Raw genomic sequence first — 12,439 nt, forward strand, 5'->3', positions numbered from 1 at the left:
GTGGGCGAGGGGGGCAGAGGGAGTCATTAAAAGGCCACCCAGTGACATTTTGTTTTTGTGTGATGATGCAATTACACTGCTGTTAGACCGCTGGCCACCCTGCTCCTCTGCACTTTGAAGTTTCTGCTCCATTTCTTGAAGAGAGGGGGGGAATGATTATAGTAAAGACAGAAGAGAGAGAGAGAGAGAGAGAGAGAGAGAGAGAGAGAGAGAGAGAGAGAGAGAGAGAGAGAGAGAGACTGGGAAGCAGAGCTAAGGTTGGAGTATGTGTGCCCTCAATTACATAGTGTATTACAGTTAGTATTTGAGTCCTAACATTAACAGTTTTATTAATTTCTAATAGCTGTGATAGTGATGTTAAGCCTTCGGTTTGAAGAACAATTCATCTGCTAGAGGCTCATTTACAGTGCTACATCTATGTGTCCTATTATCCTGCTTCTATTCAACATGGCTGGACTTCATCCATTTTAGTCTTTGCTAATATAGTGCAGCACCATCTAACATGTAAACTACACGACTGAAAAGAGGTGAACTGGATGAGAGAGGGGAAAACGTTTTTTGTTCAAAAAATACAATTTTACTTAGACTGAGACTAAAGTTTTCATTTGGGCAGTTTCACATTTCCGGGCCTATGAGACAGAGAAAGAGCATCCCAAGGCCACTAACTTGAAAATATCCTTCCACACGTGTGTTTGGGAACAGGAAGAGTACAAACATAGTTGTCCTCCAGACGATTAGAGACAGAACATGCAATCGCAACGACCCTGATCCCTGAACTTGCGCATCCTCTGTTGTCGTCACTGACCATTGCTCAGGAAGAGCTTGACTTAAACAGACAGCCAACTGACTGTAAAACAAATTCCTAGATAGAACTTCTGTCGGAGACAGAGTGATCAAAGAGGCAATCACTCTCCAGCTTGAGGGATGGATGGAGAGAACTGTTGTAAAGTGCTTTTTCATCAGCTATTGATTTTCAGTTGCCTTCCAGACTCTGCAGCAAAAATGGCATTATTGGAGATGGATATCCTGCTTATCTACATAGAAATAAATCTGACACACAGTGGGAGGGTGTGTGTGTGTGTGTGTGTGTGTGTGTGTGTGTGTGTGTGGGTCCTGTGTGTGTGTTTGTGTGTGGGTAGGTGGTATTGGTGAAATTTGTGTAGCTTGGATGGTGTTGCTGCAGCAGCATGCAGCCAAGTTCCTCTGATTGACAGTCCAGGTCGGGGCAATGAAAACACGGCATTCTACTGCTGTGTGTGTGTGTGTGTGTGTGTGTGTGTGTGTGTGTGTGTGTGTAGCAGTAAAGGATGGAAGGTTAATGTGTGATATGTGTGTGCCGCCTATGTCACAGAGCTAACAGTGTAGTAGACTTTGGAGCGTGTTGGGGATTATCAAAGTCAACAACATACATCACAGATTTACTCCAAGTCGTTTATCACCGCTGCACTTCACAGGCATGACAGTCCTACTTCAGCCTAACCTCTGAAGTAACACAGAGGCTTAAATAATGTGTGCACTTCAAAGAATCAAAGATGTCATCAACCTACCAATTCCATATTTATCAGGGTATTAACTCTGCAGATACGTACAGTTTGCTTGCACAAATGATCACAACGGGACACATTCGCTTGAGAGCATCAAAGGAATCGCTGCGAGGGAATATCAAAAGAAATCTTCCAACAGGTCCCTGTGTTCAGTGGTTAGACTAAAGCAAGTTTAATGCGCTGACAATTTGACTAAATCGTGTTCAGAGAGAAGACTATGATGAAACAACAGCACCTCAAAGAAGCAAATTCCTTTGCTCTCATTTTGTCTCTACGGTATACAGCCATAAAGAGGATTGAGGAGGATCAATGGTGTTCCATCAGGTACCGCGCGCAGACACACACAGACACACAGACACACACACACACACACACACACACACACACACACAGACACAGACACAGACACAGACACACAGACACACACACACACACACACACACAATAGAGTATCTGTTCAGCAGGAGGTAGGCTGGTTTTAGCCTTCGCCCGGCTCTGCCCACAGTATCCTACTGTGCTAAAGGAACACTTATATACACAACTCACACCCACAGCACTCCATCTGATCTCTATTTGGGCTGATGATCCAGGAAGTAATGAGACATAAAATTTCTATGTTTAATTGTCAAAGTTGCAATTCACACACCTTGGTTGCAGTTTGGCAAACAATGTGTAAAATGATACTATATGGACTGACTGGTCACTCATTCATTGGACAGTTCTGACTACATGTGTGCAATATCTAATTGTAGTGACTGACAGCAAGTCATGATGCACTTTAGAGGGCGTCTAGACTGAAAACAGCTCTGCATTAAAACAGTGCAAGTGGCTGCTTTGGTGGGGCATTGTTGTTTCAGGTACCAGTGAGACATGAAATATTATCCTGGCCTGTTTGAGTAACAGATCACTGAGTTTGAAGGCAAACCAGATCCCAAAATGTTACCCAATAGTTTAATACTTTGAGACAGTATTTTACAACTATCATGGCTGCAGTTACTTTATCTTTTCCCAAGACAATCATCAGGTAAACAGCGGAAATACTTCACGTAACAAAGTCTAAAAACTTCCCATCAGCAGATCAATTTGATAGTAGTTTAGCTATTGAATTCCTGCTAAGACTTGATTACCTTTACTCACCAGATTTACTGTGTCTACTGACATATTCTGTGCTGTCAGAACACAGTTTGTGCAGCCGTTATCTCATCAGCCAAACCCACAGATGGTTGACATGAAGCTAAATATTGTATATGACTGCATGCTGCTGGATATTGCCCTCTGAGTGGTTCCCAATATGGGCATGCCTCTGATCACTAGCCATGACAAAATCACCATCTGCCACACACATTTAAAATATTATGTCTGGAAGGATTTTGGGTGAGAAAATCAGTTCCACAGCCATTACGCTGAGCAGCAGATCAAAAGTGACAGCATGGTGAAGCCTTTATAAAACCTTGTCATCCACTCATCAAATCAGCAGAGGGGCTTCAGAGATTAACACGGTCATCCTGAACATACATAAGCATGGTGAAGCTAAGGAATAATGTGCTATGCAACATGGATGAGTCATCTTGGCTCAGTGAGTATGATTAACATGCAGGATTATCTATTTAATCTGACTGTGAAGAAGTCACATTGTTGCATCGGTCTAACTGTATGCATTTCCGAGAATGGCTTAGTTTTGGAGGTGTCAATCAGTTAAATTACAACAGTGTAACAAACATACGTAATAACTAGGGCTGCCCGCAATTAGGGGGCAAGGGATAAAAATCTGACAAATTTGTGATTTTGGGCTATTCTACAAAGCCTGAGCTATATGAATTAAATGAATACCATAATAATCGTATGTATTAAATTACATATTACATCTTATATATGATCTGCTTGAGGTTTGGATTTTACTCTACATTTTAAAGCGGAAAGTAGGGCTGAGATAAATCATATTGTGATGAAATGATTTGACACATTTTTCACTGTATACATGATACATTTGTTGTTAAGATTTTCACTCTATCAAACTCAGTTTTTGATACTAATTATGTTCTGCATTTTTTCTACAGTAGGCACTGAATATACATTCTGTAATTACCGCTCAGTTTTCATCGTTACTGGCAGAATCCATCATTCACACATGGATTTAAACTGCCTTCACACCATTGACAGCATATCATTCGTTGACAGGGCTTCCAGGTCTATTAAATGAAGGCAATGCGGTCTTAAACCTGCATTCTCTCTAATGGCCAGCAGAAGGCAGCTCCATTGGCTGAAAATAAGTTTTATAGTACTTAATCTTATCTTCCATACAGCATGATGTTTACTTTGTAAATTATGGTCCCATTTAGAGATAAATCAGAATTTAAGGCAACCAATGAGCATAGCTCAACTAGCAGTACGTCACCGGGGCAGGCTGCAAAACACCAACATGGTGAGGGCCATAATGCCAAACCCGAGGCTTCTACATGGTACTCCACAAACCAATGGGTGACGTCACGACAGGTTCTCACATGCTTCATATACACAAGGGTTGATGGGAATTGGAGTTAGTAAAATCTCATAATATACAGTTATTAATATCATGACAATGATTTCAATCATATCAGCTAGAACAAGGGAAAAGGCCTTAAAAGCACTGGAAAGGTTTGTACCAAACATACCAACATGGCAGTAGTAGCAAATTGTTGGTTTTTACTGCCCAGCTCTGCATATATTGCACTCAGTCATGACCTTGCATGGTAATCAACTGTCGCCCTTACGCTGAAGGACACAGACTGACCTACTCACAGCGGTGTCAATGTTTTGGAATTCATGAACTCTTCTATCTACAGCTTTATCTCCCCTAACATTGTGCACAGACAGTTGAGGCAGGTATTAGCGGTCATGATAAGGGGGGGGAACACCGGTTTTTAACCCTGAGGTGGCATGCAGAGGGTGTGCGTGTGTTAGGCTTTGCAGAGGAGTGAAGATTACAGATTAGCTGAGACTTCATGGGAAAGAGACAGTGTGACTGAGGGCAAAGTTCCCTTTTGCCACTAACTGAATGTCATTACAGCTGTTTTACAATTTATTTATGTTTGGTAAACTGTGCCAGTGTCATGCATGACACATGTAACATAATTTTAGCCAATCTCAAAGTTTGAAATAAGCAAAGTCTCTGTGTGATGGCATCAAATGACAATGAAACTGGAGAGAGGGCAAAAAAAGATAAACAGAAAAAGAAGTAAAATGTCAATAGAGTGGACTTTTTTTTATAGACTCTATGTTTAAACAAAACCCAATTCAAGAACATGAAATGACACAAGATTATGTCTTCATGACTGACCTCACCTACCTTACAGGTGACAAGTGAACAAGAGACAGATAAGACACTAAATCCTGCCAGGAACCAAAGGTTTAAAACGAATGAGAGCGCATGAACTAGAGGAAGCGATGTGAAGAGGGGAATCAAAGTTTGAGGCACCTGTTCTGACAAGTCCTGACAAGACACTTAAGGCTGTGACACAATATAAACATTCTGCCTGCATCTCCAGCAAAAGCCAGCTCAAAAGGCACACATCAAGTTCACACTGAGACACCTCACAATATGTGCCAGTCTCCATTTTGTCAGTATCTTACTATCATGCACAGAGGTTTCACAAGACTGGTGGTGTGACAGTAACTTTAACCGCAACTGTGCACCTAAATTCCCAACGTTGTCAGTGACATTTGTGCATAAAAAAATAAAGTAAAAAAGATTTTGCAATCAGGTCATTAAATGATCAATAAAAATGCTTGATAGTTCTGCAATGAGAGAATATAACCAGCTTAACCACTTGGCTTAAGTGGTGTTTTCGTGGTGCTGGAAAGATTAGTTGATTATCAATTAATTAAAACATCAGAACACTGTCACAATTTTTATAACTGATCAATTATTATTCACTTATCAAAACATTTTCTGTTCCAGCTTCTCGAATTGGGAGATATATAACTAAATACTAATAAATTGAATAAAGACAACTGGATATCTTTGGGATCTGGAGTGTTGAACGAACAGGCAATTTGAACATGTTACCATGGACATGCTACTGAATTCATCACGTAGGCATACAAGTAATTGACATAATAATGGATAATGGAAAGACATATGTTTAATGTTTAGGTTCCATAGAGATAGGACTCACTCTGGAGCAGGAAGGCGTAGATATGATTTGAACAGATGCAGTTTGTCCCTTTAATGACAAAAAAAACAGTTCAAGTGCGATTTTGTAGCAATTTAGAGGCACCGTGCATCTGCAAAGTGTCAGTGAAACACAGGCAAAGTGACCTTTTTTTAACCCAAAGTGGCTCTGCCCCCTCTGCTCACTGACACACGCTGTCAGTGCGGATCTTCATTGAAACCGCTGGCTGCAGGTTATTCGTGCTCTGTGGTTTAATCACTCACCATGCTGCGCATTGGGAAGAGACTCAACTGTGTTAATGGAAAGCAGTTTTTGATAGGCAGTGTTCCCACAGTGCAATAGAATACAATGAACAAAGGGTGTGAAGTGGATCTGGCTTAAAGACCAATTCATTTTTAAAAAATAGCCTTGTTTGGTGATACTGTTAATGCAGATTGGTTCAGGACTTTTTTTATTCAGAGGTTAGCACACAATAGTACAGGAGCAGCACCGGTAAACCACATGGAAACTCTTATTGTGATACTTTTCAATGACTCTTTGATATAACTACTTTAGGATTTACTACTAATGAGTTTTCAGATTCCCCATATACACACATGCAGACACTATTCTTGTTGGTAAATGCGCGAGCATGTGTAAGACATGTACTGGCTTGCTTCAGTGATTTTTCTGTCTGTGTGTGCAGGATTAGTGCATGTTTGTGTGTGTGTGTCAAACAGGTTTGGAGAGGAATGCAGGACTGGTGTAATCCGGTCTCGGTTCATTTTGGCTATTGTCACGGAGTCAAAAGCCTGTAGGCCTGTGTGCTGCGGGGCCTAGTAGCTCAGTCACGATTACACACATCATCTCACATAACACACTGCTGCCTAAATCACAATTAAACCATATCAGGACAAGACAGTACAGCACTGCAATCAAGATCAACTCTCAAAGATTTACCATCACATTTCTTACTTTGAAACAACTTTGAGATATAACAATTACAACCAGCTGATAAGACCTTGCAATGCTGAGCCATAGAGTTTGTATACTGCAAGGGTGTCCAGTCACCTTGTAAATGTCTAGTCAGGCAACATAATGTTTAACTTTCCTGCTTGCTCATTATCACCGTGGACAAACAAACTGAACTGCAGCCAATCATTAAAGAAATTAGAGACTATACACCCATCTTTCAACCAGCAGCTGCTCACGATCTCTGAGATTATAGTTGTGAAGGCAATGAAGGAGGAATTCATGCCAAACTGACATATGAAAAATGTAACAATGAAAAATGTAAAGTAATTAAAACAGCACTGAGGAATATTGATTTAAGAGACACGATTAAAATCCCATCCATAATGTAAACATTGTCAGACCCAGACATCAGCTGTGCAATGATTCGACTTCACCTCTGCTCAATGTCAGTGAGTTAGCGATATCTAGAGTGAGAGTTTTCAGAAGCATGGGGAAGGTTTTGACAGCAAACATGGTAGAGCGTGCAGCTTTTGGATGTAAACCGGACCCAGGAGCTTCCTTCCACTATCTATTGCATAATAACAATGTGAACACACAGTAACACTGTAGCAGATATTATTATATGTTTCACAACCAATAAGGCTACTATGTTGGCTACTGCTGGCTAACAAATAAAAGATTATAACAATACTCATCAGATACGTCTGCTAGTCGCAGATTTTGGCGCACAATGGACTTTAATCAGAGTCTGACTGAGGCTCAGTGTGTAGGCTATGGCTGAATCTTGCCGATGAACCTAGCACAACCTTGTAGTGGGTGGAGCATTCATAGATCCTGAATTTCTCAATGAGGGAGAACGAGTAGATGTGCTTCGAGCCCTATTTTCGGAGTTCTCTTTTACCAAACCATGTTAAACAAAATATTAATAATAAGAAAATATTCGTACATAGTTTAAAATGTGTCTGGAGGGGGGACTTTAAATAAAGTATCTTGCCTACCAAGCTCAAACCTGTGGGGGAGAAAAATCATGAACGGTTCCCAGGACCCAACACTGTGGGGTTTTAATAAAAACTCGGTTGACAACACTGAACACCACCATGGTTGAACCAGGGTCAACAGGCTGGTACAAAGGAATTCTTCCTCTCTACGGCAACATCATGTGCTCTTCAGGTTTTAATCAACACACTGAGGTCATAAACACATGTAGGAAACTCAATGTACACTCTCTTGACCTGGGCAGGTAAATAATGGGTGTTGTCCTCCACTGTTCAGAGCATCATGACTGATGGCAGGACTGATGGCATTTTAATAATCACAGATACAGAATGAAGCTGACTGCAACACTGACTTTCTGATGTAGGAGTAGCTAAAAGTCTAATTCCCAAGCTGTATGTCTGGTATACAGCTACAGCATGCACACTGGATGTGGATATAACACTGCATACACCATTTAATAAAAATAAAATGAAAACAATGAGAGTGGGAAAGCAAACAGTGTTTAAAGCACACTTCAAGATAACAGTAGGCATGACGCATAGGTTTCTCAAACCATCACAGAGAAAAGGCTAATCTACAGTTCTTAAAAATCAATGTCAAGGTCACTATTATATAAAAGGAGGTTATAGCAACATAAAACACCTCACTGCTTCTCAACTAGTGCAAAAGAGTGATCTTACACAGTCTGACAATGCCACATCTTAATGTGGGAAGGCTTCCAAATATGGACTACGGCTCCTCCCTTGACACTGCCTTTGATGTGTGACTGACAAATTCATTAATTAGATAGGCTTGTGAGAATGGCAACTCGTGCAGATACAGCTACATTGTCAAGCGGTGCAACAAAAGTACGGAATGCCAGACAAAAAGCATGCCCCTAAGCAGCAAAAGAAACTTATGAAATTCCAAGCCTCCTCTGATGGTAAGGACAATTATATTATATGCATTGTGCATTTCCACCAAGACTGAGAACAAAATCACAGATACCAAAACCACACAAGCAGTTCAGGAACTGGTGATTTTTACTTCCAAATTAGTTGTGAATTGGCAGTGATCTAGAACCTAGAGTGTATCCCATTTCTAATGTGCACTCATGCCCTGGCAGCATTTAAAATACATACCGACACATCCTTCAGGTAATTGTTTCCTACAGTGTACAGCAGTGGGATTCCTCTGTTACCTCTGCTGTGCTCTATGGCTGACCAGACATCGTAACCTTGCAACCACATCCATGTGTATTTGTTTTTGTGTGACGTCTTGAGGTTACATTATTTATGTTGTCTTCTTGGTTTCATTTGCACACAGACCATTGTAGAATGTGGGTACCAAAGCCAGACTGAACTATATGCTGTTTTGTAACATTTGTTCTGTATAGTACATTAGATGTACAATCGGTTTATTAGGTACCACTGGCTAAAACTAAACAGAAGTCTAATACAAGACATAAATCCTCCCTTCATGAAGGTTATAATGTTCAGGTTTTGTTGAGACTGTTTTGGAGAGGTGTTAAACTTCATGAACGTTTTGGAGACTGCAGTTTGTGACACTGTTGAATTGCACTGTGTTAAAGTAATAGGTGTTTATATTATTTTGTCCACCAAATTTATATTAATTGGGGTAGGCAAAATAACTGAAACACCTCTCTGTACAGCACCATAAACCAAAGTTTCAACCAAAACTGAAAATGATAACCTTCATGCAGATTAATTGGAACTCATATTCACAAGCAACTAAAGTGCAGGGAACAGCTTTCTTAATGGAGACTGCAATCTAGGACTAGACTGGAGAAAGAAATCCATGAGAAAGATGTAGGTAAATTCTGGGATGCTAAGAAGCTAAAATATTATCCTGTCAGAGGCAGCTCAGGCCTTTCTTTGCTATCTCCTCAGACCATTACCTTCCCAACCATAACACATTACTTAACTGTCTAATCCTTGTCTGCTTGATTAAAACATTGCTGCCGGTGTCAAACGAAGGGCATGTGTACTGTGTACAACAGACATAAAATAAACTGAAGATGGTAAATGTTTTTCTATCCTCTTTCTCTCGCTGACTGTCAGATGGAGTCTCTGAGGCTTTTCAGTCAACAGATTATTACAAATGAAAGAAATACCACACAGTGACACACAAATCAGAATGATTTAAAAAAGCGCCGTCACAACACCGCCTTCTGTGCCAAAACAAGACACAAAGACAAAAGAAAAAGAGAACAAACAAGAGGACGAGGCACAGAATTTCAGACTATAGTTCTCACTTGAATGTTGGGGAGTGGTTGGTATCTCAGGTATGTTGGGACTGACATGGTGACATAATGCAGAAACATGCTGTAGGTGGGGGGGGGGCATGGCATTTGACAGAAGTGGGCATTTGTCAGACCGTGAGGGCCTAATTAAAGAGGCTATCTACTTGCATTGTGGGAGGTGTTGTATGTAGCATGCTTTAAGCTTGACCCATACTCAGGGCTATGAGTTAGGATAGCTCAGCCTCTGGTGCAATTTGAGCTTTCATTTTTTAATCTCTCTCTTCACATGTCTCTGAATTTTATAGAAGTGAAATACTAAATTGGTGGAGTAGCCTTTTAAGATAGAAACTGCAGTAGAAAAAGAATCTCCTAATAATCCTAGTCAGAAAAAAGTCATAGTTGGAATAAGCATAATAATAATACAGTTACTGAATATTCCACTTTTAGCTGCATTAACAGAAAGCATGCTACATACTATATGTATACACATATGTACCTGACAACAAACTATTTTTGATCACCTCCATTGTTTCTTCACTCAAATGATGAGATCTCTTTACCACTAAAAGGAAAAAGAAACTTTCTGTGAGGCCAGCGTCTTCCAGGTGAACCACCTTTGTTTACCTGATGCCTGAGTCTAATCTTCTGTACAGCCATAATAACAAGAGCCTGAAGCACAGTGCGTTTGTGCAATCTGCACACGACAATCATAGCGCTGGCAACATGACACAACGAGAAAGAGCTGTGAAACTCTTGACATTGTAACGTAATGCTCATGGGAGATTATTAATCACACTGTGCTTTACAACCCATGTAAACAGCTTAGTTGAAATATGGAAATGTACTAACAGTCACAGTGGTGTTCGCTTCTGATGACAATGCTACACTACGTTAGAGGTAAAGAGATGTGGAAATCCAATATCACCTTAACTGAGGATGGACAGACAGGCACAGAGATATGCTGGGGGCGAGGCGGCAGTGAGGAATTTCCCTCCTGCTGAAAACTCATCCATCACCCAGTTTGCCAAGCAAAGTGGTGGGTTTCATCACTCCCAGCTACTCTTTTGTCTCCTCCCCTTAATCTTTCTGTATTTTAATCTCGCTCCACTTTGTCAGAGTCTGACTCTCTCCGGCTCTCTTCAACACGATTTGAAAAGATAAAGCTCTTGCTGATTGGTGGTGCTGACGACCACACAGTTTCTCCTGCTCTTTTATCTGTCTGTACCAGCCATATGCCCACTCTACTTGTCTCTCTTCCTCTTTGTGCAACTGGGTAGATTTCTGCAGATTCATATCAAAACCAAAATGCTTTGCAAGTGACTACAGTAACAAATCAACCTGGGCTCTATTCTATATTTTGTTTGCACCACAGAAAGAAACTTTTCAGCTGAACAGCAACAAACACGCTAGCATATCATCCATTTGCTCAGATACACTGATAACAAAATATCTGCATTGAGCTCATAGGAGCCGATGTACTGACCGGAGATGATTTTTATGAAGTCAGAAACACTTCCAACACCACAGCCAAAGACAGTAAAAAAAATGATATTTTATAAGTTACAGATAATGTTGAATGTACCAGTAGGAGGCTCTATTGGCAGAATGGAATATAATATTCATAGGTATGTTTTTATTAGTCTATAATCCCCTGAAAATAAGAATTGTTATGTTTTTGTTTCCTTAGAATGAGACGCTTTTATCTACACAATCTGTTCTCATTCCCAGGTCATCAAATACTGATGTGAGTGGGGTTCAGTCGAATGCAATCTGCAACTTTACAGCTAGATGCCACGAAATACAAACAGTTCCTTTAAAAGATGAAAGACTGGAGTAGATCTGTTATCTGACTAATCATGGAAGACAGCTGTGAGCTTTATGAGTAATTAAGACCAAAAACAGTCAACACTTAACAGAGTCAAACAGCTGAAAATGGGACAGCAGCATGACAGAGTCAAACTTGGTCTAAAATATATCATTTTAATACAGCAGACTGACAGAACCAGTAACATATGGACATCAACTTAATGTATCACAACCTTATGCAAACTTCCAACAAAGCTGACAAGATCACTTATGGTAACACTAATATAATTTACTGCTTTCTTTTTAAGTTTTATACATCGTTACACTGCATGTTTTACAACAGAACAGCTTGTCTGAGAATACTAGCAGCTAAAGTTTATCTCATTATCATCCCAGGACGGTGATTGTCTTCTTTTATTGTGTCATAAAACAGCAGTGCTGATCTGTAATCAGCTAGCTTCTTTGGCTGCTGTGACATTTACATTTCCACGTGTCCTGTGCAGTGATCCTTTATGTGAAGCTTCTCTTTGAAACCTCAGGCATAAGTAGGCTATGCTTGTTAACAAACCCCCAAGAAAGTAACTATTTTCCTGAGAGTCAAATTAAGCCAGAGGTGAGGTGAGTAACACCCCCTGGATATGGCCTCAAGGCCCTCAGTTCGTCAGCCTGACAGAGCCATGTCAGGAGCTCCTGCTGGGTTCTGCTTGTAAATCAGTATGCTCAGCTGCATGCTAAGCAGCGTTTGT

General features: G+C 40.5%; 1 protein-coding gene across 1 annotated transcript in view; it reads right to left on the minus strand.

The window, feature by feature from the left end:
- Positions 1-12,439, minus strand: part of palm3 (paralemmin 3) — a 35,467-nt gene that overhangs the window by 21,639 nt on the left and 1,389 nt on the right. The gene's annotated exons all lie outside the window — the stretch shown is intronic.

Source organism: Dicentrarchus labrax, unplaced genomic scaffold (assembly GCF_905237075.1).
Source record: "Dicentrarchus labrax unplaced genomic scaffold, dlabrax2021, whole genome shotgun sequence".
Classification (NCBI taxonomy): Eukaryota; Metazoa; Chordata; class Actinopteri; family Moronidae; genus Dicentrarchus; species Dicentrarchus labrax.